Below are 26,834 nucleotides of genomic sequence, written 5' to 3'. Positions count from 1 at the left end.
TTGTTTTACCCTGTCTGAACGGTGAAACAACCGATGTTGTAGATTAATGTTCGCCAATGTATAAAAGAAAAATGGCCGGAGCGTAGAGAAAAGATATCACGTTACAAAGAGAAGAAATTTTGTTGGGCAATTATCTATAGAGAATGGTTAAAAAGGTTACGATACAAGTATCGCAACAGATTAGAAAGTAACGAGACGACAGTGTTCCCAAGTTAAAAACGCATCTTCATCGTGATTTTTTAAATAATTCGCTTTTTAATTTCGATAAGAGCATCAACGCGATAAAAAGGCGAGAATAGAATTGGATCGGTTAACCATGATCGTCGGAGTTCGTACTAAACGAGTCGGCTTGATAGTCAGGTTCGCACGTCGAACTTCCGCCTCGGGTAGGCGTCGGGCACGCGGAAGCGGCGAATCGCCAGGACAACCACGTGCTCGGTCAGGTTTCCGTCCTCGTTTTCCATGCGACCCCGCGTCGCGTCGCGTCGTCCCGTAGCTTGTGTACACGTCGTTAGCAGCCACTTGTCACAAATCCACTTCAATTTCACGCGACGTAACGCGGTCTTTCCATTTTCTTTTTCCCTAGTGTTGCCTTCTCCCTCCTTTCCCTCTTCTTCCATCTCTCTCCCTCTTCCTAGTTCCTTTGTGTCATTTTTACTGCTTCTTAAAGCGAACAGACTTCCCTGTTTTTCTCTGTCGTTCCTCCACAACGAGAGTAAACTCGGACCCAAGAACACAGCCATTCCTCTTTCTGTCTATCGCCGCTAACAAGGCGGACGATTCAAATTGCCCGCAGCATTGTTTCTACCTCAACCCATGTCCCTTTTACCCTCTGTAGCTCTCGTTCTTCTTTCCTGACACCGCGTCCCACTGTCGAGCCGCGCGTTTCCTAGCGCTCTTGTTCCGCCGAGCGCAACGATGATTACCGGCCCGTGAAACATTGACGAGGATTCGAACGATTCGATCGAAATTACGCGTAACGAGTCTCGACTTGGGTCAGTTCGGAGGTTAGACGTCGTCTCCTCGTCCTTTCGTTCCCTCCTTTCCTAATCGTTTCATCCTCTCGGATACGTCGCAGGGTCGCGAGGCCCTTCGTTTATCGACTATCATTATGTGTTTTCTTTCGTATAACTTTACACCAGGTTGTATGTAGGTTGTATGTAGGTTGTAGTTTCTTGAACGGGACAGATGAAGTATTCGAGGGTAAGTTCGTTGACTTCGCTCGGACTGATTTTGAGTTTGGAAGGTTTTGAGACGCAAGTAGGAGAATTTTATAAGGACGAATGAATTGCCCGCTGTGACCGAAAAGTCGAAACGACGAACAACGACTGTCATAGCGGGAAGATGTAAATTTTATACGGTGGAAGAATCCCGCCGTTACGCTTTCTTGTCTCCCATAAACGACACGAAGATCCTAAGAAACGGGATCAGCGATAAACGGGAGAATGGCCGATCGTGTTTGCGAAGCCTGCCGCCTCTAAGAAGTTGGCGAACCGTTTCTTCCAAAGTTTGGCAGCGTGACGCGTGTGTGCAAACTTATCAAACTTTAAGATTGCACGGCAACTTCATAAACGTCTCTCGCCTAGTCTCTGAAATTTCTGACAGGCAAGACAAACGTGAGCGCCCAGGCCACTCGCTCGATCTGTCCTCAGAAACGAGCCACACGCGGAGGAAAACTTTTTGCCGCCGATCTTTCTGCATCGAATTTCCGCGAAATCTCGTTCGATTCGGCGTGTCAAGCGCGTCTGGTCGGAATAAGAAGGATAGCAGGCAGCGAGTAGCCGGCTATGCTTCTCGAAGATGGCGTTAGAAGGGGAGGCTGTATCCATGGCAGCTTTAATTCTGTCTGTAGGATGGCTTCCATCGTTTCGTCTCTGCCTTCCTGTTATCGAACCCATAACGCGAAGAAAGCTCGATGTCTCGCTATGCTTCAAGCGTCTATTCCTCCTAAGATTCGTCGACTAGAAAAGCTCTGGATTTAACCGGCTTCGACTTTCCATTTATTATGGAAAGATTGTTATTCCGTATTATAACGTATTATAGAAACGTTCTTGATTTATAATTATTTTAATCGACGTCGTTTCTTCGCGATATTTAGACTCGGGATCTAGAAACGATAGATGGGTGGGAAATAAAAGTAAACGGCGCGTGAAATTTAACATTTAACCCTTTAATATCGCGTCGCAGTATCGAGCGATCGATGTTAAACATCGACGTCGAAAAAGCACTGTCCGATGCGTCCATTTTTTTTATGCGACGCACCAAGCGCTATCGATAAATTAATAACAAGCACTATTAATTCCCCTGGTGATGGACCGATCTCGCTGGCGAGTCCTTGATCGAATGAATTTTTGAAAGCTTTAAAAAAAGGGGACAAAAGCGAAAAGCGCGAGCGGACGTGAATGCGCGAGTCATCGTGTTTCGACGAGGTTCGTTTAATGTCGCAATCATTTTTCATAGCTTATAATTTCGATAGAGACGGATTGGTTGTTCGAGGAATTAAAATGTCGAATTATGTCGTCCGATCGATTCCCCGTTTTTAGATTTTAAATAGATTTTAAATAGATATTTGGAATTATACGCGTCTGGCAGGCGCCGACAAATTGTAGCTGCGATAAATGTAAAGGAGAGGACGCCACGAAGCAAAACGATAACGGTTTCTATTTAAGAAAGAACGAATAAAATAGCTGGTTGATAGGTCCTTTGGTAAGCAGTTTCTACGTCTTTAATTTAACGAGACTCCGCGAAGGCGTTGTTCTTTATTCTTTATTGTCCTCTTTTATCGCCGATAAATATTTTCTTGCCAAGAAATGAAATTCTTGCGGAGCTTGCAAGTAACTTAATGGCACTTGACCCCACTTCGGTCCAACATTTTTGCTCTTGCTCGTAAGATCCTTGTTCGCATCGTAATCTCCCAAAGTACAGAAGTTTTGCTCTATAAAGAATGATCATGCGAATGACCGTCGAAACTATGGTCGTTAACACATTTTCACTCGACGAATTCAGGCAGGATAATGATCGTCCCCTCGAAAGCTGAGAGTAATTTCTGAAACTTGGAGGATCGAGACGAGCACCTTTGTCAAACGAATATCGACTAGAGAAGTTTTTAATCGATCGCGTTGATAAGACGTTTTTAGGTCGTAACTAACGACGATGTTAAACGCAAGAAGCGTTTACACGCCATCGTTTCTACTTCGATCTGTTAAGGTATAATAAATTAATAACTTTATTAGCACACGACATCGATACATATATATTACACTCTGAAAACCTCGAGAACCTTCTTACACGCACGCTTGTTGTCAAACAGACTATTCTAGAAGCTTCTAACATCTAACAACAGTCTTTTGTCTCAACTAAGACCTGGACATCCTCTGACGCTTACACACACACTCCCATGTACAGTGGAAATGTATCATCTACCTAACACGATCCTGTAGTCGCTTACGCCTAGTCGCGCTTCTGTTCATTTAAGAATCTCGAGAAAGAATTTCGAGAAATAAAATACCGAACTCGAAAGGAGTCTATATTCGCTTTATTCGTGGAATCGATACATCTTTGAACTCCCATTCCACTGGCGTACGGTTCATAGCCGTATCAAGAAACCGCCAGAGCGAAGATACATTTTATTGTCGCGAATACAGCTCGTGCTTCCTGTCTCTCGCACGGATTCCAACAAAGCTGCACGCACACCGATCGTAGCAGCGTATCCTCTTTCCTCCTCGGAGTAACCGAGGTCTCCTTTATTCCCTGCCGTCCCTCCCTGACCTGTTCTCGTTCCTTTTCGCGGAACCTTACGCTGGAAACCGACGTTACAACGTTTTTATGGGACATGCCCCCTGGAGAGAATCCGAGTAGGAGGGTGCAGATTCATCCGGCCTCGTTTAGATACGACTCCTCCGCCAATTCAGATACACCGAAATTGCGCAAACCGGCGGGCATAACCGCGGCAGTAAAACCTTCATCGTGCCTCTCGTGCCCACTTCCCTACGTCTCATACCCCTGCCATCATTCTACCGCGCGGTGTTCTCTTCTCTCTTCTCTCTTCTCTCTTCTCTACATCCTCTTCGACCTCTGACCCCGTCTTCCGCGCTCGTATTTCGCTTTTTCCCTTTTCCTCTGTTTTTTTTTTCTTCATCCTCGAAACGGAGGCCATTTCTCGCGCGCATCAAACGTCTCGACCTCGCCACAGCCCACCTCTTACTTTTCGTTCGTCGCGTCGTTTGCATTCGTTGGCTGTTATTCTTTTCACTCTGATGAGAACTCGGTAACTCGGAGGATAAGGAGAAATTCGAAATGAAATTATTTGGCAATTTTAATCTGTTACTTTACTTTAAAACTAGCTACGACGTGGCGACAAACGTTTTGTCGTTCCTGTATTTCAAGCTTGCGCTGAGAACATATTTCTTTACTGAAAAAACTCGACCGTTACTTGAAATATATAACAAACGCACACGCCGCGAATAACGTAAAATGTGAAATATCGGCAGTAAAAAGAAAACTGTGTTTCAAAGCATCCGACCTTCTTTCGTGCACACGTTTCGCGCAATTTTTCGCGGTATGAGATTTCAGGGAATTTGCGCAACGTATTAACGCCGCAGATGTTTAGCTTCAACGGAAGTATTTACGCAAGAAGCTATTGAAACACAACATATGGCGGCACTCGGCGAGTGTCGAGGTTTCATCTTTGCCTTGTTTCCGGTGAAACTGCATCTCGCGTAAACGCCGTGCTCACGCTGTAAGTGCAGAAATGTGTTTACACGGAGCCGGAAATGCATGTAACCTTCGTAAAATAGTTGGTGACGTGCCGAAGACGAGTTACCGCTCGTAAATCTTTCTAACGTCTTATTTGCGAAGAAAGGCGATACTTTCCCTTTTAAGAACGATCTGAAGAATTTCAGCAGCAAACTTTATCAAATCGACAGCAAATACTTTGTAGCGCAATTACGATAAAACAATCGGATAAGAAATCGAACGATCTATACTTTCGATGGAATTGGCATAAAAAATATTTCTACACGAAAGGAATTTTCGCAAATCGTGTCGGTTGTATATTCCGAATCTGTAATAAAGACGAATCGATATACATATTTCCATCGATATTTGTTTCCGTTTCCATTTATTCGCGTAATTTATGCCTCGATTTTATATTCTATACAAACGACTCTATCGAGTCAATTTATATATGGACGCGTTGCATTGAGAATACAACGGACATTTATGTACGGCGTGAAAATTTGAAAGCTACAGCGGGCCCGTGTGTGTTCCGACTTTTTACATTTTGTAATCTCCTGTCATGGAAATACAGACGGTATTCGCGTGTCCGAAGTCAGTAGTTTACAGTTTACAGCGATGCTTCTTTCGATGCTGCCACAAAGATTTCTCTCTCAACTTCTAGAATCAATACACAGACCATAACCGAGACAGATGTAATTAGAAATCTCGGTCCCTTATGACAGAATGAAGTTGCTACAGGCTCTCCGTATGTAATTATTAACAATTATTTTCGAAACCATCTCGACTAACCGTCCTGGAAGAAACGCAAGCAAACGCTCACCAGTCACCATTGACAGGTTAAACCGACGCGATTCGAGCAGAACCGGCCGCCAATTAAACGGTTTAAGATTCGCGGTGTCAATTATCCCCGACGATGACTGTATAAAGTCATCGACGCCGACAACGACGCCGCCGACGCGAACCGCCCGCGGCCTGTAACATTCTCTTCCCCGACGGATCCATCCCCTTCTGCCCTCGTTTGCCCCTGTCGACATCCCCCTTTCCGGAAGCACCCTTGCTCTTCCTCGAGTCACCCCCGTCACCTGGCAGCCTCGAGCCGCAAACTTCGTACCTATGCTAATTGACTCGGCGTACAACCCGTTCTCTTGCTCACGCTCCGCATTCCTCCCTCGACTTCCCATCCATCTATCTTTTTCTCTATATTTCTCTCGTTCCACGGTCGACACTGTAAACGATGGTGGTTTAAAGTCAATTAACGCGTTCCCCGAGACAGCTCGTTCTGACCTTTTCGATCAACGAACGACCGGCTCGGCGTCGAATTCCATTGTTCCTTCGATATGCGGCCGGCGAACTGATTTTTCTTTCTTTTTGCTCGCGCTGCTCCGCGTTTGATGAATTTATTTTCAGCGTCGGATTCAACTCGTCTGATTGAGTTATCGATTTTCGTCGACGTTCCTAAACGAACCGCGGACTCAACCTGCGGATATCGCAGTCTGTGTTAGTGTCGCGAGTTTTGCTTTTTTACAGGGACAAATATGTACACCAGCCGTGACGACACCCGTACGTCGGGTTGTACGATATTATTTTTAAGAGACTTTTAGCGTTTCCTCGAAGAGTCCTCGCGACAAGCTTCGATAGACTCGTCGGAAACAAAGCTGGTCAATTTAGTTCGAAGTTAGATTAATGGTCGAAACTCGTAACAATCGTACAAGGATACAAGTTATCGATGGCCAGATTCGCAGGAATGGAAAGTTTCGCCGTTGAATATTAATCGATAAGCTGATAATTAAGCTTCGACATCGATGAACCTGTGTACTCGTCAATTTGGGAAGTCCAGCGAAACAGCTGATTAACTGTTTCGAAATTTTGCAATTATAGATTACGCGACGCAACGTTACGACTGAACAACAAATCTAGGCGACTGTACTTTGTACTTCGCGAAACCACTTTACGACTTAAAAATATCACCGATCGCGTTTCGCTTTATTTATTATTAATTATTGAGCCGAACCGAACTTGAAATTGTAGAAATAGCTGGTGATACGCGTTAGTTTCTGCATGAGGTAATCGGTCGATATTGTTCATAAAATTAAGACGAAAACTTGCTACGATTAAATAGATCGAATTCATCGAATCGAAGAAAAGATTGCGCACGAAGAGAAAATCGATCAGAGAATGAATCAAGAAGCAAACCACGAAAAATGAATCATCGATGTCTCTAAGAGCCCAGCGAGGAACGTTCTGGCGAGTCTTATGAGCGCAACAAGCGCGGTATAAAGACATCGATGTATAAGCGACACGGAGAGTCACATTTCTGGCCAATTCAGCGAGTTACAAGGCTGACGTCATCGGCTCGACATAATTCGATTCAATTCGCTTAATTTTGCGAAAATTGCCAATCTTCTCTGGGGGCGCGTCCGCGTTACCAACCTCCTCCGTCATGCTGACCTATCCTTCTAAATCCCTTCGTTCGTTCGCCTCTGCTACCTTAAGGGGAGGCTATTCCTCCAAATTCGTATTAAAGTTCCACGACTTTTTTGATTGTTAGAAAACAAGTTACAGACTATTTTCCACTCTGTAAACTCTTTTTTTTTTAATATATGTAGCATGGGATCTTGAAGGAGGGAGCAGAGACGTTGTTCTTCTTAAACTTGGGTAAAATAGAATATTTAACGAGAAGAGAAGATTAGACCAAAAATCATCCGTATATATCATTGTACGTATCGTCCGACCTCGTACGCATTCGTACATCCATTGGCATATTTGATTTCCTGCAAGAAATTATCGCATATATACAGAGAATCGATCGATTTATTTATTTTTTTTGTCAAGGATAGAAGCTTGTAGATGCTTCGCATGTTCTGCTGATTCGCCTCTAAGCCGTCATAATAAAAGCAAATGAATCGATGAGCGAAGAGAATCGAAAGTGGAAAGTTGTACGATCCGAAGAGCGATTCGATCTTAAACGGCAGTTCGATTTGCTCGTCGAAGTATCATTCGCTTGTTGCAGCGAGGAGATGCAAACGATCGTTGCCTCTAAAAGCATTTTTCGATTCTCGATATTCGGTTACGACGTTCTCTCTCCGTTGTTCTTTCGCGTTTGCATCGTTTTTGATCATTTTCGTAAAGTTAGAATACCGTTGGCGTTGGGAGAAAACGACGAAACACGCGGCAGCTTTTGCACGATCCTCATTTTCTTTTAGATCGTGGCTGCGCATGCCTGCCCGACCGCCATGGCGTACACCACCATTAAGGTCATGGGGTCAGAGTATCTCGAACCTGACATTCCTTCCCACGAACGATTTGGTGCACCGTCGAATTTACGATCCACTCCTTTTCCTCCCCTTTCTCGGCGCTTTCCGTTTCTTCGGCTTCATCTCCCCGCTTTCGTTTTTCGAACAAACCCACGGTTTCGCACAATTTGTTTTTCCAACACAGATTTCCTACGTGTGCTGCTTATATGTTACATATCACAGTGTCATATCTATCATCTCTATACGATCACAGCTAGCTTTCTATTTCGGATGATATCCTCCTGTCTACTCTCGGGAACCGTAGGATCGTAACGTACTATTCGTTTTTATTTAGAGTCATTAATGGTAAAATAATAAATTGCGCGTCTCTTTTGGAATAAAGAAATCTGTCATCGATCGACAGAACATGCTATAATTTGCGAAATTCATTAAATAGAATTACTAAAGTAGAAAATCGATACGCTGAAAACGTCGACCTCTTTCTTCTAGCCACTTAACCACATTTGGAACGAAGGCTATGATCATGACTATTTATGTATATGTTTATTAATATGTTTATTCACTTGAGATATATTTTACTATATTTTGTTATGCCGTATTGAATAATAATAATAATAATAATAATAATAATAATAAATGGAGTCCTACAATACTTTTGTATCATGTGATATCTACTTCTTCATGATCTTTGTCCCGTTTCTTTTCTCCTTTTTCTTGCTTTACTTTTTTTCATTCTTCAATTCTTTTCTTATCGTATTTATTATTGCATTTTTGTATTTTATTCTGCTTATTATCGGATTCTACTCATATAATAACGATAATAATAATGATTGCTTGGAAACCTCTAATCGCTTGTTAGCTGCTCAGATAATTTTGAGATAGTCGTTCGAAATTTAATTTAGATTTTAAAAATTTTAATTAACGAGAAAACTGAAACATCGATGTCACGATCGATTATAAACTAATATCTTCACCAGACCGTAGATTTGTAAATATTAATTACATCGTAATAATTACGATCGCGATTCGATCGAATTACCCATCTTCGATGAACGGATGCATCTCGAAGTAATTGCATTTTTCTTCGGTGAAATACGGACGCGTAATCTGACTTTGAAGGCCGAAGATCATACGCTTGTGAAGTTTCAACGAAAGAATCTTGTTCGGTGAAAATAAAGTTTAGATTTAGAATGCGCGAGTTTCTGTGCCAGGATCGAGCATAGAGCAACCCTCGAATAGTCCGAGCGCTCGAAATTTCAACTCGTCGAAAGTTATTCTGTTCATTTTACTGTCCAACTATTTGAAGGATGCTTGAAATATATCGAATAATTTTATAGTTTAATCGTTCGCCCTTTTTGCCGATTCGTCAAATTATTCATCGAAACTATAGAAATGTACAAAGAATAACTAAAAAAAAAAAACTATAGAAACTTATCGAAATTGTTATCTCGATTCCACTACTAAATATATAATTGATGATACGAGATAATAAAATCCAAGGAAATAGAAGCAGAAATAGATTGATATTACACGCGATCAAAGAATACTGTGATAGGACTCTAACATGTTTATGAAATCTAGCGATGTTAAGGAGTTGCGAGAAGGCTTGTTTGCAAGGTTGATTCGGCCTTTTCACTGTTTAAATAAAATCTGCCCATGCAACTTCTTTATCCTTCATTTTAGACAGAAGGTTCAGCTCGCTCGAAGCAAATATCCGTTACCTCGCAGCACGCGAAACTAGATTTCTCATTTGGAGAAGAAAAATAACACGTCGGACGTATCTCCGTTCCTCTCTCCAAGAAACGAACGAAGGTAAATGATTTCACGACAGCGTATGATATCCATATCTGTAGAAACGTTTCCGTAGGAATTATAAATAAACTTGACGTAGACGGTGACATTTTTCATCCTTTTTCCATACAACACGATTAATCTATTAGACGAACTTTTCAAATGATTCTAAAGTTATGTCTCGATTTAATATACAGGTTGGTCTAAAACGAAACGCTAACGACTCGATGTCGTACGCTCGCCACAATATCGCTCTCGTTCGTCTTCCGACTGAAAACAAACGTGGCGAACGATCGTCAGATACCGATATCGCTCCCGACTTTCCTCCGCTAAACAGGTTTTCGGTTTTTTTTTTTCGTGGCAAAGCAGCTGCTACGCTTTTCATAGTAGTATCCAGCGAAGAATGGGAATAATTAACCTCGTACCAATTGCGAAGAAAGTTGAAAGATCAAAGAACCAATTCGACACCTTTGGTCGCGGTAAGCGATAGTCTCTAAAAACCGGTCTTATTTCACTGAATCTCCATCGATTTCTATCTAGAGGATATCGGGATCGTGCTCGGCCAATGATTGGATCCGATAACTAGATCGAATTCCAGTGAGTGGCGATAAAAATCTGCCTAGAAAGACTAGTATGCAGACCAGGGAGTAGGAGTGAGACATCAGATAATCGAGCCTTTCAGCTCTAATCTCTGTTACTTTGCCGAGATTATGCTGACCCCCGGTGTTTGCATCGAATGCAACCGGCGAGACATTTAGCAATCCGTACAAATTGGATTCCCTTCGTCTCCGTCTCCCCGCTTTTCCCACTTCGGCCATCCTCGAAACAAGAGGGAAAGGGGGAAAAGGAAAAGGAAAAGGAAAAGGATAAGGAAGAGAGCTGGCATCGGAAGAATTAAAAGAAAAAAAATTCTGAACAGCGATGGAGAAAGATGAAATCTATTTACCAGTGAAGCTCGCGCGCGCGTCGATTCAATTTTCCGGGAAGTGTTTTGCGTTTCGAAGCCTCGGAACGACGCAATTATAACTGCCGCGAAGGATATCTACATCTATATATATATATATATAGAGAGAGAGAGAGGGACATACACCTCCGTGCAAAAGTATGAGAACACTTGCCATTTTTTATCGTATCTCGTTTTGGAATGTAAATTATCGTTTGCCATAATCGAGCAAATTCTCGTACTTTTGAACGGGAGTGCAGGTATATGTGTACAATTAGGGAGACTGAAGGAAGGAAACAGGAAGTGCTCTTCTTAGGCTCTTTACATTCACGCAGAGCGGATTGCCACGGATCTCGCGCCAAATAATTTCCAGTATGTATATACCGAAGCTCGCAAGCTTGCTCGGCAAGCGTCGTGTAATTTCCTCGTAACGGCCGACACGGTTCGTTCGAACGAGCAGGATTCAGCGACTCGCGTCTATCTGCATTTATCGATCTTTCGCCCCCGCACCAACGATCTCACCCCCGTGTCACGTGTCCGCGATAATGCATCGCGTATACGTGCCGCTTCGCTAGCTAATATTTGGCAGCGAACGCGACACACGCGGTTATGGCCGGGCAGTACGAGCACCGATGAAATGTTTCGTCTCTTGTTGCTTTCTGTCCCGGTGATATTGCCAGGTATTTTTACAGTTAGGCAGCGACACGTTGAGCATTATTTATCGTCGAACAAGATTTTTCAAACGGTCGTGCGGTCGATCCAAATGGGAATAAACGACCTGATCGTTGCGTATACGGTTAAGCGTAACGCTGTATCAATTATCGCCGTACCACGTACTTTGCTCATCTCGGATTGTACAGTCGATAGCAAATAGTAACATTTCTAGTTTAGACTATAGAATCGTCGTCGAATACTATCCTCTTGCCTATACGAAAAACGCATCAGATCGATAGTCGTATCGAAGGGAAGTTCGTGGCAAGAGTGGTTTAAAGGAAGTTAGTTTTACAAAAATTTATTTATCCCATCTATTCCTCTGATGCCGACTATAGCGACATTAAAAGATGTAACTGCTGTGTTATTTCACTTTGTTTTCGTCGATGATATAATGGCATGTATTATTCAACAACGTATCCTATCTCTGTTTCTTTTATGTCCTCGTGTCTCTTTAACGTCTCCGCCTTCGTATACGCAGAGACATTTTATCAAGTCTATCGGTTCCCAGAACTAGAGTAGAGTCCCTTCTGAAGTACATCCATAGGGATCGCATGGCGTCACATGTGACCCTGTTGCGTCTAAACTCTACCACGTAAAGAGACAGACGAACAGAAAGAAAAAGAAAAGCAGGGTGTAAATTGTCGATAAAAATGATTTGTTTTCTACTCACCGATTTCGTCCAACGTGAAAAACGATGCTCGTCGTCTGTTCCTCGCTCTTGGAAAGAACCGTTCTCATCAATCCTTCCCGATCACTCGCGTGAATTTACTACTCCCTTTCTCGGATCGATCGATTCTATTCATTTTCTCACAGGGCAGACGAATTCTCTCGGCCTGCGCCGAGTATCGAGAGACCATTTTCGAACAAGAAAAAAAAAAAAAAGAAAAAAGGGAAACGAAAGAAGAGCTTCGCTTTGGAAAGATTTTCATCGAAAGATTTTAATCGTTTTTCGATATTGTCGGAGTTAAAAGGATCGAAGTTAAAATTGGATAAAGCGTCGGGGGAGAATGAATTTAGATGAATACCTGTTTTAATTGACGGAGGCAAATGTTTTTTATTATTCTTCGATTTAATCGATGGAAAATAAAGAATTAGGCTAGCGAATCGACAAGTTCGAAACGATACGAAGTAAAAAATATTTTCGTTTCATGAAACGAATTATTTCGCATCTAAGGAACCTGAAGTTAAGAGATTAGAAATTAGCTACTGACTATTTAGAAATCGGCAAGCCACAGCCAACATTAAGGAAGAAACGAGTTTTTTTAATTATCACGAACTAATTAACTTCTTGCTTTCTCTTGAAAGAAGTCTCTTAAAACGAGCAGTTTCGCACCAAAATATCCTGCTAAAGCTACGAAATATGTCAAGACAATGGAAACGAAGAATGTAAATATAAAACCCGAGGGTCGTTTGTACAAGTACTTGGAAATTTCTAAACGACGAATCGCAGGCGAGATCGTTTTTGATCGATAAAAGCTCGCCAACGTGGAACAGACGCGACGATTAAGCGCGTCTCCGGGCCAGAAAATCCAAGTTAGAAATTGCTGCGAACCATCGAAAAATTATCCGTTCCCGATTAATGACATTTTCAAAAACGGAAGGGCAAAGTTGCGACGGAATGGCTAATTGATCGATAGGCAGTTGCCGCGTCCAATTCCGTCGATTCGTTGTTAGAACTCGCGTGCAACAGTTGACGGTGAAGCTGGTCCGAGCTAATTGGGCTAATAGTTGCGGAAAAGTGGCCGACAATGTGTGTACACAGGAACGTGTTATTACGCCGAGTAAGAAATTACCTTTTGGTCGCTCGTAACGAGCCTGCGACACGGAACCGGGTATCAACCGACAACTGCAGAAGCTGCGAATCGGAATTACAATTTGTCGGCGCGCCATCCACCGAACGATGTCGCTTTTAACTCCAACGCCGCACATCGATTCATCTTTCTTTGAAACTATTCGCTTTAATCCGCGCGGTTCCTTATTCGTTTATGTTCTCTTCGACATCGATATCGAACCGATTTCCGACGATGTATTAATTTCGAGAGGCGACGATTTCGAGAAACGTAAAGAGACTGGCAAAGCTGGCACAGCGTCGTACTAAATGTCAGAGGCGCGAAAAAGGGGCGCGAGTTTGGCCTCGTGCCGATAATTCGCGCTTACGAGTGCGAATGGAACGGAAGCAAAGGAATCATTCTGAAACGAGCCTCGCACGATACACGACACTTTGGGGGCTATGGTCGTCGCGTCAGCTCTCTCGATTTTCGAATATTTTCCAATCTATTGGCGATTAACGTTTCCGTCCGTTTCATCGATCGAAGGAAATCGTCTTCTCGACGAAGGTCGTCATTTCGGCGAAACACGATTAGAATTCATTAAAATACGAATGGAGAAGCGAAGAATGGTTTGCAGGAAAGAGCAGGTTAGGTCTTGAAATCGCAGAGACCGATCGATGGGCTGGGAAAGGTCAAAAGTGGAACGAAGAGTCTCTTTCGATCGAGAATGTTGGACCTTGCACAGAAATCGTAGAAGATTATCGAGATCATCGGTCTCGGACTTTTAAGCATTTCGCCTGGTCATAGCAAGTAAGTATGTACTTCGTTCCGCGATATCGGCTTTAAAGGTGGCCCCCATCGGAGCACGTAGCAACAGCGTTTCGATACCTTTCGTATGGACCAATCGTCGTGGAGAACGAGAAAAATGCATTGTAAAACCAAGCTCGTAAGAAATTCTCGCCTCGAATCTTCCTGTTCGTTCCACACCGATGAATACTCGATGAAATCTTACGTCATACGTGATTTCCACGTCCAATTACCAACGTCGGAGCGTTGGAAAATATCGGTCGAACGCGTTCGACGAAAAATCACAAGAACATCGAAAATCACGATAAATCTCGAAACAGATTCCCGAAAAATTCGTTGGCCCTCTGTTTTTGAAACGACACTGATTAACTCGGCTAATTAACTGATAAAGCGTTCTTGGTGAGCGAGGTGGTGAGCGAAAAGTACAAGCGAAAGAAACGTTTTCGATGGAATCGATAATTTCAAGTCGACGACTACCGTAGTGGCATAATGGGTTCTCTGTGCGTTCTCTTGCGAAAATTGCGAGAAAGAAACCGGTGATGAAATTGAACGAGAAGAATAGCACAGCGGTGAAGGCGGCTACGGTAAATTCCGATGTTATTTGCGTCTCGTTTGCTTTCTGTTCGTTAGAAATATGAAAAATTCGTTAGCACAATGACAAGAAAGAGCAGCGAGGATCGGCTAGGGAAATTCGGGAAATTACGTAATTCACGGATCGAAATAGCCGTGTTTTATTGATCGACGTGGCCCCGCGTAACATGCATACAGCGTTGCGAGCAAATCGAAGAATCTTTGCGAAAATAAAGAACACGATGGCTTGCATCGAAACAGATTGACCGCGAGTTCTTGGAAAATATTATAGCGGATAAAGATCGTTGTAGAAATTTAAATTCGATTGGTGCGATACAGGTGAAAAAGTCGCGGTTGCCCTCACGAGAGAAAAGTCAACAAGTTATTCTCGCTGATCGGGTGGGAACGCGAAAAGCTGTCGGGATTCACGGAGGAAAAACGAGCAGGCTCTCTCTTCGACGAGCAGCGGAGTTTAAAATTGCAAGGCGCCCGGCTAACAAGTTACTACCGAGTTGGACAAAGGGAACACGAAAATGTGAAACGGCAACGTCTACTTTCCCGACCGTTTTCCGAAATCTGCCCATTCGTATTTATTTGTTCGATGCCCGAGAAGTACATCGTCTCTTTCTTTTTCGTCGAAGATCGGTCGAAATCACTCGAAAGATAAACGAAGACCTCGATGCGCGTTTCGAGGACATCCTATAGACACGGGTCTGCGGCTCGACGTAACGGAAGCAGCTGACTCCGAGGCGCAACTTTGACAGTCCCGGCTAGTCCACTCAACTGAATCAACTTGGAGTTTCCTCGGACACGAACAAGACAAAGAAGATTATTCCAGACACCGTAGGATCGATTGGATTTCCACGAGATTCTGGCCATCTAGTCGAATAGGTGAAAATTGCGACTGAACGCTATTATTCCGGAAACATTTCGATCTCGATACTCGACGACCGATACCGCCGTCCCCCTTTCCTTTTTTCTTTCTTCTCCTTTCTCGATTCCCAAGTTTTTCGTTCTTGAATCAGCAGGATGCACAAGAGTCTTGACAGAGAAGGAACTCGGCGTGAAAACGCTCGGGTCCGTTCCTCGTACGAAAACCCTTTTTCTTTCTTGCAAGTTGAGAATCCAGCAGACGCACGTTTTCCCCGAAACAAAGCGGAGAGGAGGCGAGGCGAGACGAGACGGGAAGCGTACGAGAGGGTGAGCGCGACAGACAGAAGCAAGTGTCACACGCGAGAGAGTGTCCGGTTATATGGTGCAAGAGAGTGCGGGTGAACGGTGCAAGGTACGCGACACGTACTCGTCGAGTGCGGCTGGCCCAGCCAGCGCAGACTACTCCAACACTACGGAAGAGAGACCTCAGTGGGATGGCAGTTTAAATGCAACTATGCTTCCTCCGGTTTGGGTTGAGCGCGCAGGGTCCGAGTCGGCCCGGCTCGGTCGTGCTCGGCCGCTCTCGGATCTCGTCGATATGCCCATAGACACAGTGTATATGTCTATGGATATGCCGTGTCGGTCCACGCTAAGCTATGCTTCCAAGCTCGACTACTCTCTTCTCTCTTCCGTCTTCTATTCTCTAGCCTCGCGTAATTGGCCCCCTTTTCCTCCTTTTCCTCTTTTTCCTCCTGCGATATTCTTCCTCCTATCTCCGTCCCTGTTTCTCCGACCTTTCCGTTCCTTTATCTTTATCTTTCTCCGCTCCTTCGGCTCGTCCTGCTTTTTCGGGTCGCCTGTGCTCCTTTCTTTCAGCACCGACTATCCTATGCTTACGGAAAACGATGAGCTGACTGCAATTAGCGTTGGTCACTGGATTGGTGGAAGTGGTGGCAGTAGTAGTGGTAGTAGTACGGGCGATACGGTCGACGTTGGCGCGTAGTAGTGGTGACGACGCTGGTTCTATGTGTGGCGTGCGTGAAAGTGCGGGGGTGTAAGTGGGTGGGTGAGTGGGTGCGGGCAGGGGGCTTAGCTGGCTTGGAGGAGAGGGCAAGGAATGACGGTAGTAGGATATCGGCGGCCGGTAGTGGGGGAAGGAGAACCGGCAGAGGGGAAGAGCTTGCGACAGAGACGGTCATATGGCGCCCGAGTCGGAACAGGGATGTCTTATGTCATTTTTCTTCGCGATATTCTAACGGGTGTCCCGAGAGTCGTAACCGGTGAGCTCGCGGCCTTAACCCCGTTCGAATGTAGATTTTTCGTGAAACTTTTATTATTTTGTCGGTGGATCGTGCGCGCAGCTTGGCAAGCCGGCCAGCCTGTCGGATTTCAACCGGGCGACCCCGTTTAAGGAGCAAGATTTTTGCGGAATTTTTATCGTTCTTTTTATTGTCCTCTCCTTTACTACCTCCACGTCCGAGGAAGTTACCCGGGGAATAGTAACTTTGAATTTTACTGGCGCGAAGGTAGTACGTATATCCTTCTCGCGGGGCTGATTGGCGGAATGATAATTGGATCGCGGTAAGGGTTTTTAGCGAGTGGATCTCGCTGCGTACGTTGAAACGAACACGACCCTCTGTCTTTTTATTTTCTGAGATGCCTCTAGAAGCAAAGGAAAACATTTATTTCAGAGTTTAATACGTTTATTGAAATTTTCTTCGTTCCGGTATCGAAACGACGAGGTACTTTTCAACGTGCGAACTAAAACGCCAAGTTCCAGGAAGTACGTAACGATAAAACACGTATGGATTTTTTCCAACTTCTCCTTTCGCCTTTCATTAAGATTATCATCGGCGAAGCCGCGAAGGTACGATCGCGATATCCGTACAGCGCGCGAGTAGCGCCGATTTCGAAACGCATTTGTACGCGTTCCATTATTCATCCGCGGTAATGACACCGATCTCGAATATTACGTATCTCGCGTGCCCGTTAGAACTATGCGTCGATCCTTCTGCTCTCGATGAGATTGCTTTAGCTTCTTGGACGCTGTTCTTTTTTTCTCCTTTTGCTTTGTCGTCTTATTTCACTCGTATGTTTGTGGTTCCTGGTGGTGATGATTCCTACGAAAAGTTTGCTCGTTGAATGAGAAAAAGGTAGAGAGGGAGAAAGAGAGAAGCTATCGAGCTGGACGGATTTTCAAAGTTGGTTCCCTGGAGCGCTAATCGAGCCGACCTATGTAGCTAGTTTCTGGATGAAAGAGGAAGCGGCCCCGTTCGCAGCCCGCGGCTGCTTCCAGATGCAGCGTTTTGAAGATCCGCCGCCACCGACGCGGACTCGATTATCATAATAAAATTTAATTGGCACGCTACGTCGTGGCCAATCGTAGCCATGCCTTTAAACGGCCTCGATTTTCTCTCGGGCTGTTTTCCCCCCGATCGTTTCTGTTTCGTTCCGAACTGAGCTTCGATTCGTTTGGTTAAATCCGTAAAACGAGCAACTCGGAGCATACCGAACGTGAACTTTCGAACGGTAGTGAGATTTTCGATTTAATTGCATCGCGTGTAATGGCTTGAAATTTGATAACGCGTGTTGCGTGTTAGAGGAGACAGAAGGAAAAAGAGAGGTAAGAAGAAATACGAAAGCCGTAGAGGATAAAGTAAAAACGAATGTCGGTTGTGACATACTTCTGTGACATATAGTTGTAGTAAAAGCGGTATATTTTTTCGACGCAAAGAAGAGGAGAAATGACGTTATTTCCGAATGATATTCAACGAAAGTGCATTCCACCCAACTATTTTATCGAAAACGACATTCCATTTGTGTAATTCTTTTGGTTATTCGCGACTTTTGCGTTGTACGTTAATTCGAGGATTTCCTGCAGTTTTGACCTTTGTGCGAGCAAAGATGCGATAGAAACTATCAAAATGTGCTGACGAGAGGCACGACTGCCTTTGGAGGAAATTCAACAACTCCAACTCGATAACCCAGATTTCGGTGTAGCCGCATAACGTTCGGGGTAAGCAATACAAGTAAATGTATCGCACCCTCTAGTTTAGGGAGTTTGCAACTGCAAAATTAATCCTCGAGTCCTAATATCGTTCCCTCCGGATCATAAACTACCGGTCAAACTGGGAGCAGTATCGGTCGATTCGCGTATCCCTTTCCGTACTTACGTACTTATGCGAGCTGAAATAAATCTAGCTAATCGCACCTGCGACTTCGGCTCTTTAAGGATTATTATCTGTGAATAAACTCTTCGATTGTCGCAAGATTTAGGACGAATCATTCTCTATGGAAACGACCCTTCGTTTTGCACCAATCACGTAGAAACGCGTCTTTCTTGAAAATTTTTTTCTCAAGTTCTCTCAAACGACTGAAACGAAACAATTTGAAAAAGGAAGATCCACGTTTACGAATACGGAACGATGCTAAGGCGAAATCGAGGCAAAAATAAGGAAGAATCGCGTATTAAATGCGATGGGGATGGAATTTTGCACGTACGAGGTTTTTGAAGGGTTGAAGTGCGTGTCGACGAGGGGTAGAAGCACTCGAATAACCTAGATTTCGCGAAGACTCATTACATAACTTTTGCGATCGATGGTTGCAACAACGGGTCTCTTGCGCGTTCTTCCGGCGGTGCATATGCACGGCAGAAGAGCGTATAGTGTACATGCATATATTTACGAGGATATTATCTAGCGTACGTTCGACGCGCTGATAAAAGCGCGGGCAAAAGAAGAACGGTTTCATACGGTTCCGGACGTTGTCGGGCTTTTTCGCCAAACGCTTCTTTTACAAATCAACCGTGCAAGCGTCTGCCGTCCGCGAGAAGAGAAGCGGAATCCGTTTTACGAACGATCATTGAACGTACTACCTCGCCGTGCCGTTACAATTCCGTCGTGGATGCAGTTCTGTCGAAACCAACTATTTCCACAGAGCGAAAAGTGTAAAAGTGCCATCGAGAAATTGTTCTTCGCTTCGAATTACGATGATAGTATCTGGTCTTTCTATAAATAACATCGTATTAGAAGCTCAGCTATGGTAGAAAAATAATAATAGCCTACTCGACGATGAGCTACGGGACTAACAATAAGCATACGCGTACGTCGAATCAAGGAAAACGATCGTTTCGACAAGGTGATACAGTGTTGTGTGAATATGTAATAAGCGTTCAATGACTGTCAGTTGGAAACACGGCCGACGAGACAGTAGGTCGAGACACGTTCTGCGCTGTTAATGCAATTTTCTGCGCGATATTGCACCTTCGCGCGTACAGATTCACAGTACCCTTTTAGCCCAAAAAGATGACAGAACTTTTGCATTAACCTAAAATTATATGCTTTCAGCGTGTAATGTAATTCGATGCGGCGCTCGGTTAAAAAATTCCACCGCTCTTCCTGACCCGCATCTTTTGCCAATAGTTTCGTGGATAGAAAAATTTTGCAAGGCTACCATAAGCAACGGATGTCACAGATATCAACTTTCTTAAATAAATTTTTGCAAAAGGGAGAATAGCTGATCGAATTCTAACTTTATGTTCTTGTAAAAATGTGTGAGAATTTAGGAAGAAAGAAACTGATTCATCCGGAGTAAATTGGAAAAGAAAAACGGTAACTCATTCGGAGACAGTTCGTTAAAAGAAGTGGAAAATTCGATACGCGAACGAATAAAGTTCTTCGAATATAAATTTATAATAAAATATACAAAGTACAGTGGCAAAAGTTGGAAATTTTGTTTCAATTTTATGTTCTCGTAAGCATGAATTTATTTAAAAAGCCGGAGCAACTATTTCATATTTCATGAGCATTTTATTAGAGAAATAAATTATAAATGCAGAGTAGCAGATGTCACGTGCAAGTAAAATATTTTAAAATATAAACCTCAAAATATTACTACGAGAAAAATTGGAATTCGCATTTTAATTTTAAATCCTCGCAAGCGCCCTATAACAGCAACCGTCTAAAAACGCATTCGGAGCTATTTCTAGCTTGCCAAAAAGCTCAACATCTCGCTTAAATGGGATGCACGAAGATCTTCTCGAGTGACCGTAAATCTATGCGAACGAAATAACTTATTCTCGAAACCATTCTTACGAAGAAACTGGCGCTCTTACCATATCCTTGCCGAAGGCTCTTGCTAATCGTAATATTTCTTTTAAAAACACAATAACTCGCGTCGAAGAATCTCCATTGCGATAATTACTCGGAGCTGCAAAAATCTCGAATCTCTAGAATCTGGAAAATAAAATAAAAAAGGACGTTGCTCGCTCGTTGACAACGCGATGGATTTATGAACAATGATCTAAATCATAATCCGGTATGCCGAATGGTAACACCATTAAGACTACATTTCAGCGAGCGAGACAGCCAGCGGAACGTTGACGTACGGACACGCATACAAAGTTGCATATATGTACGTTTGAATGGAATGCATTCTGCATTATGCGTCACGTCAGAATTCCGAGCTCGAGTACGTTACGGCAAACGACCGTAACGACGAACAAGTGGCTGCCGCGTTTCATCTCCCGCGATTTTCCATGAGAAACGCGAAACGTTGTTTGGAAAAGTGGCGGTGATGGTAGTCGTATGAAGATAAATTGATCCAAACTTAGCCATAACGTCGACGTATATATCGCCTTGAATTAGAATTCCTAATGATTATTTGTCACGTGAGAGCGAAACAATGTTTCGTTTCGCATTGCATGCGACGAGGAAAATGAGTCGCTTTGTTTCGACGGTTTTGTCTTCTGTGATATCAATGAGATCGTGGAATATTAATGTATCTGTTTCGAGACAGATCGCCGATATACTCGCGAATCACGGAAATTCCTTTTGCCAGGAAGAAAAAGAGAAAAAGTAAAAAATAAAACTTCAGAGGTTGTTTTTCGCGACTGAAGCTGGATTCTGCGAGTACCGACGACGAGCCAATCGCAAGCAATCTCTTCACGGTGCAAGAAAGAATATAGAAAATTATTGCAACCAGGTAATTACGTTTCGTTAGGGTTTGATAGCTCGGCTCGAACATTTGCAAAAGCAATTCGCGACGACAGAGCGTGCCCCGAGTCATCGAGAGTCCCTAAGTACCGGATAATTAACTCGACTTTTCTCGTTGCTTGCGGTTTCTTTGTAAACCGCTTTATTTAATCGCGAATCGAGTTCTATCGATCTGTCTCGTGGAAAAGATATCATTTGAACGTCTAAAACCAATCTTGTCTCTGAAGCATGTTAAGTAATAAAATCTCTAAAGTTTCATTTACTGGAAAAATATAATTTTAAGAGTGGAAGGTAATCAATTCGTAATTTTTCATAGCGACTTTATCGTAGATCGACAACGTCGGATATTGATGTTTGTTTCGCGTTGTATTAGTATTCTCTGAATAATTATTTTATTCCTCGGATCTCGAATCGGACGTTACAAATAACGAGTTACGTTTCTCGTAGATCTTAATACTCGACGACTCGTTGAAGATCGTTTCCGGTTGGTTCGACGCGGTCGAGTCCATTTCGTTTCTTATCAGCGAACACGTGTGTGACAATAATGGCTACGCGCCACGATAAATTTCGCGTTGATTTCGAGCACCTGGTAGTACGACCTAAAACTTTTCTCGAAATTGATGCATCGGAAATATTTTATCGGAGATTCGGTAACCCTTTGAGCGATTAAACTGCACGGAACAGGGCTGAGTCATTAATGTCACGTATCGGAGGATTTATTTTGTTACGTGGAAATTAATCTTTTTCCCCCGTATAGCTGCCTCTTGTCGTATCACGTATCCAATATAGGGTTTCTTAGAAATTCAACGTGAAAAGAATAATTAACGTGTTCGAGTGACGTAGTGCTGCCTCTTACAGATTTATGCGACTCTTACAGTTACGATCGCCTAGATATATTCCCTTCGGGATTGCACAATTTACGATCGTAAAAAGATTTGCGAAATTTGGTCAACCTAATAAAGCGTAGACATTTCAATAAACTTTCCGTGTATTTCCATGTATTTATGGCTGCTAAAACTTAAACGGCCGCGTGTTTCGTCTCGAGATCGCGTTCGCCTCCTGGTAAAATATCGAAATTGAGAAAAGAAAAGCGAAAACTATACCGTGTAATTGATTTCCGAGTCTATTAGGAAGTCGGGACTATGGCTTACTTGTTCCGCGTGTTTCGCGTCTACCTTCGTAACCGAGTCTAATTGAAGGTTTGCTTTCGCGCGGATATCGTGGTCATCTACAATGTAAATGACGGCTCCCTTATTCGTTGGCTGTAAGACAAACGAATCGGAGACTATCGTATCTCATCAATCTGTCGTAACGGTATCGCCAGATTATAAATTAAAATTGCGAATTAAATTCGGAAATTAAAGAAAATTCGCTCATTTATTCCCCTTCGAAATATCTTTCGTCGAACTTCCTCCGTATAATATCTAAAAATCGGCGTTAAAGATACAAGCGATCCGATGTACTAAAATTTCAATACATATATCAACGTTATACCGAACCTCGGATTAATATTCAAGCCACGTCGAATTTATTACGATTATATGGATTAGAGTTGCGCTTAAGCGACGTTTATCGCGATTAAGTGGCCATTATCGCGAATAGATACCATCAGTTTTATCCCAGTTGCGTTATTTATCTCTATCGAACTATGCGCAAAATTACACACCGAAATACACACGCTAAACGATGAACAATCGAGCGAAGAGTAAAATCCTGTAAATGAAAAATACCGCGAGAGTCGGCTGTCTCGAAAAGTTTCGGGGAAAATTCTTGCGAAAACTGGATACCACGTACTACGTACATTTCGTGAAAATGGCGTTTCATATGCGGTTAATCCTCCTGGCTCTCGACGTAAAGCATCCTAGAAGCGCTCTCAATCCGAAAATAAAGTTATCTGAGCGCGTAGAGAAGAAGCTGATGCGCGACGAGTCGAAGGGAAGCGAAAGATTCGCGGAAAATTGTCGCGAGGATCACACCGAAATCGAAGAAAAAACGATAGCCTCGAAGCAGAAACTATTTCGTATTTGTGCGTTTCTATACGGGTTAAACGAAATTCCGAATCCCAGCTGTTCCTATGTCTCGTCGCTATCCCGTTCACCCGGCTATTGTGTCACGATGGACTATTAAATATACGTGTACGTTTGTTGGCTGGCGGAGCATGAAAGGAAAGGAGCAAATAACGGACGAGGAAACCGTCTTTGCAAAGGATGGAAATTTAGAGGGAGGCAAGAGCTTCCTCTCCGTCTCCGTGAACGATTCAAACGGAAGGAATACTCTTTTCCTTACGCGTCTCGTCTTCGTTTCTTCTCAATCTTCCAAGGAAATATACGTAGAACGAATAAAACCTACTGTCTCGGCTCCGTGGATGTTGGAAGCTCGATACGAAATTTGTCTGCAGATATCTACTTGTAAACTGTCCTCGATCCGAGGCCTTTCTTTCAGAATAACGATGAAATATTTCTACGACTAGTGCAGATGTTTCAATGGCGATTAATTGATGTTTCATTCGTGTAAGTGAATCTAGGTGGTAGCATGGCAAACGTAGCGCTTTAGTACTAGCAATTTCAGAACGTTTCTCTATCCGTCTTACTGTTAGACGCGGAATTTATTTTGATGACGCGGCTTAATAAGTGGCATGCATCCAAAGCTGCGCAAGGCATTCGTTCGTACGACCTCGTTAAAAATATCGAACCTGATTCAAATCCACAGCTGGAAATCTCATAGCTATCGTAATAATCGTTGTCGTTCTTTTCTTATTTGACAATTATGATCGATTACAAAGAAAATGGACAATTATGACTTTCTTTTACCTACTGTACTTTCCTTTACGTATTACGTGCATTCTGTACAGTTTTTAATGTGTACGATTTTCAAACGTTAAGCATAAATGTACAAGCATCCGTAGTCCAATTACGAATCGCAGGGGGACTGCGTAAAGGCCTTTTCAAAATCTTGGCCCACTGCGATGAACGACTCATCGAATCGATCTTCGGCCAAATTTCAAATAAAGATAACGCGTCGGATAACAAAGAATGGAAAGGAAATTTCAATAAATCTGTTTCGTAATTTCGCGATATTTTTTGCGAAAGTATCGGAAAGCTTAGCTTTCATTTCGTTTAAAAGCGCAATTATTCGCGTGCAATATCGTTCCTTTAAAACGTGCTTTTGCAAGAGCATCGTTTCGTGTAATAAAATGTAAGTAATAAACGATGATCTTGGAGAACGGTAGAACCGATCGAAGCTGCTCCACGATGCCAGAAAGCTATTATTTCCTCCTTTAGACGTGTTCTTTCAGTGCTTGCGGGAGAGGAAAAAATGCGACTGGAATAATAAGAATCCGAAAAGAGGGGTGGGAGGGATATAAATAGAGGGAAGAAAGAAGGAGAAGTAAGATAAAGGATGACATAGATACAAAGAGTTATTCCTCGTGGAAGAACTGGAGAAATTCAAGAGGAGGAACGATGCATTTCCGTGTACAAGTTTTCTTTGAAATCCGTCAGATGATACTCGGAGTGGTGCGTCTCTTCAATTTCATTCAGAATGTAAATTGCGATAACCTGGCCTGATTCCGTGCGTGTATGTTGGCTGGGAAAAAGGAGAGTGGCCTAAGTATTTGCTAGAATAGAAATCGTGATGGACGCGGTGATTTAAAGTAGAGTCGTTATGGGTCATTTTTTAAAGATAATAAACGTTCGATCGAGCGGTAAAATATGTTAAAGGAAAAATTGAGCTACCGGGAAGCTCAGAGAACGCTGTGACAACGATTCGTACGGATTAACTGGAAAAATTCAATCGACTCGACGGAGCTACGTAAGAGAGATAAAAAATTTGCCGCTGTCATTGGGCAGATGGAAAAGCGGGCAGCGTCTTTCTTATTAAATCGGCGTAGGAACGCGACGCGGCGGATCGTAAAAATTTCTCAGCAAATCCCCCGGTATCTTTAGCACGGCCGAAATTACAATTTAAATAGCGACTCCCTTATTCATCGACCGTCAGATGTGAGCGCTCGCGACTTAAGGGTGGCTATCTTTGCCGCCGTTCCACTCTTTCTTTTTCTTTCTCGATGTCGATGGTACCGCGAGTACGACCGAGCGAGATGGAACGAACGAGAAGTTAGGATCGTGCGAACAGGACGAACGATAGTCGACGACGACGTCTGAGAAACTATCGCGAGAAAGAAAAGTAGAAGGAACGTGTAGAAGGAACGAAGAGGATGAAAGGCGAGGCAAGGGGTGAATTGGAACGAGAGATAGAAAGCAGAGGGTGGATATTCTTTGTGATGGGATTTGAGAGGCGAGCGAGGAGAGACGTTCTTGACTCGATGCTGTCCTTAAACCACGAAAAAGCTCGAGAAGTCCGAAAGCCAAGGGCTGAGTTCGCGGAAATGAAGATCCGCCGTGGTAGCCTTGTCGCACTTGTTCTTCACCTTCTTTCGTTCTCGACGACGGAGCGCGCCAGCTTCAACGACCAGACCGCAGTTTTACCTTCGTTCGTTCGTTCGTTCGTTCGTTCGTTTTCATCGCCTTTCGTCGGCCACGGTCGACGAGCTTTGAACGAGTTTCCGAAATAATTTCCACCGCTGAATGAGCTCGATTCTTGAGCCACGGCAGACCCTGGTGAGCGGCGTTAATTGCTATCCACCGGTTCAATGGTTAGATGTGTTATCTTTATGACTTTTCTCCTTTCTTTTTAGTCTTTTCTACTTTTAAGTGTAATTAGGAATTTAAAGCGTCGAGATCTTGCTTGAAAATTATTAAGTAAATTAAGAGACGGATATATCGGGGCAAACGCTTTATTTTTAGATTATAGGAATCTGTTTCTTTAAATATAATTGCTAGCTTTCGAACGATTTCTCGTCTTTCGGACAGACGCGTGTCCACCGAATTTCTAAATACGATCTGGGAATTTCAACGATAACGTTATTTTCCCACGTAACGTTGTTCCTTCTTCCCTTGAATCAGTGAGTATCATCTATTATTACGTATTGCATATCGTTGCGGTATAATGCAACCTTACGTCGGTCATCCAAATTCCAACGTTCTACGCCATTTACATCCCCTGGCTCGCGTGAAATAAATAAAGAGCGTAAATCCAAATATGTAGTATTTTTCTGCTAGGCAAATACATTCGAACCAGCAAGCATAAATCGTATATCGTTGGTTAAACGAAAACGTTGCCGAACGACGTTCATTTCGCGTGAAATTATAGTAAATTTGAAGGGACAGTGGCAAAGGAAAAACGATAAATTGTAAATGAAATTACAGTCACCAATTAAAACAAGTCATAAAACGATACAAACTCTACCGCGAGATCAAAGCAAAAGCCCAAGGAACACAGTGCATATTCATCAGTTTCCATCGACCTAGCCCGCCGCCTGTCGGCC

At 43.2% G+C, this 26,834-nt stretch overlaps 1 protein-coding gene and 1 long non-coding RNA gene across 3 annotated transcripts in view; one reads left to right on the top strand and one right to left on the bottom strand.

Annotated features, from left to right (window-relative positions):
• LOC117154733 (uncharacterized) overlaps positions 1–16,355 on the bottom strand; it is a 58,284-nt gene extending 41,929 nt beyond the window's left edge. For both annotated transcript variants that reach the window (XR_013059552.1, XR_013059553.1), the window contains exon 1: positions 12,110–16,355. This is a non-coding gene — a long non-coding RNA (uncharacterized LOC117154733). The remainder of the gene's footprint in view (positions 1–12,109) is intronic.
• The window catches only part of SpdS (Spermidine Synthase), a 192,227-nt gene that overhangs the window by 46,498 nt on the left and 118,895 nt on the right, over positions 1–26,834 (top strand). The gene's annotated exons all lie outside the window — the stretch shown is intronic.

The sequence above is a fragment of the Bombus vancouverensis genome, chromosome 11, assembly GCF_051014615.1.
Source record: "Bombus vancouverensis nearcticus chromosome 11, iyBomVanc1_principal, whole genome shotgun sequence".
NCBI lineage: Eukaryota > Metazoa > Arthropoda > Insecta > Hymenoptera > Apidae > Bombus > Bombus vancouverensis.
Note: the sequence above shows the minus strand (reverse complement) of the source record. Positions and strands in the feature narration are given on the sequence as shown.